Raw genomic sequence first — 1,340 nt, 5'->3', positions numbered from 1 at the left:
TCAGGGACTAGACAAGGCTGCCCACTTTCTCCCTACCTATTCAATATTGTACTTGAAGTCCTAGCCAGAGCAATTCGACAACAAAAGGAGATCAAGGGAATACAAATTTGCTATTCTTCAAGAGGTCCTGAGTTTAATTCCCAAAAAAACAAATGGTGGTTAATGACCATCTACACAGAGATCTGGCACCCTCTTCTAACACGCAGATGTACATGCAGGCAAATCACTCAAACCTTATTTTAAAAAAAAAATGCTTTTCAGCATCATTTGTGATCAGAGAAGCGCCAATAAAATTACTTTCAGCTGTATAAAACCAACGACATGCAAAAATTAAATTTGCAGGCAAATGAATGGAACTAGAAAAGATCGTTCTGAGTGAGGTAATTCAGACCTTGAAAAAGAAACATGGTATTTACTTACTTACTTACTTACTTACTTACTTACTTACTTACAAGTAAACATTAACTGAAAATAAAGGATAGCCATGCTACAGTCCACAGACCCAAAGATGCTAAGTTACAAGGAAGGCTCAAGGGAAGGAGTATATATGGATCTTCCCAGGAAAAGTAAATAGAATATACATAAAGATGGATGGGGAAAGGGACAGGGAGTGGAGTTGGGGGTGGGAACAGGATGGATTAGGCAAGGGAGGAGGAGGGAGAGAGTACTGGGAAAAACAACTGAAGTGGAGGACCCTCTCTGTAATGAGCTACAAACCTAGGGCATTGCTCCCAGGTGACACTAGCCAAGATTTCTGGCAATGGGGGATATAGTGCCTGAACTGGCCATCTCATGTAACCTGGCAAGACTTAATGGAGGGATTGTGATATCAACCTAGCCACAAAACCTTTGACTTACAATTTGTCCTGCTTACAAGATGTGCAGGAGTAAAGATGGAGCAGAAAATAAGGGCATGGCCCACCAATGACTGGTCCAACTTGAGACCCATGCCATGATAGGGAACCTACCTTTGACACTGTTACTGATATTCTACTATCTAGCAGATAGGAGCTGAGCATAACCATCATCACTGAAGTCTTACCTAGCAACTGATGGGAACGGATGCAGAGACTTACAGCCAGACTTTAGGAGGAGTTTGGGGAATCCTGTGCGGGGGGGGGGGGTGGATTATAAGAGCCTGAGGGTCAAGAATAACACAAGAAACCCTACTGAATCAACTAATAGGAACTCACAGAGACTGAACCACCAACCAAGAAATATGCATGGGACTGAATTAGACCCTCTGCACATATATAACAGATGTACAGGTTGGTCCTCTTATGGTACTCTTAACAGTAGAAGCATGGCCTGTATCTGAATCTTTTTTTTTTTTTTTTTTT

This window comes from Mus caroli, chromosome 7 (genome assembly GCF_900094665.2).
Source record: "Mus caroli chromosome 7, CAROLI_EIJ_v1.1, whole genome shotgun sequence".
Taxonomy (NCBI): Eukaryota; Metazoa; Chordata; class Mammalia; order Rodentia; family Muridae; genus Mus; species Mus caroli.
The sequence above is the reverse complement of the archived record's forward strand: the minus strand, read 5'-3'. Positions refer to the sequence as shown.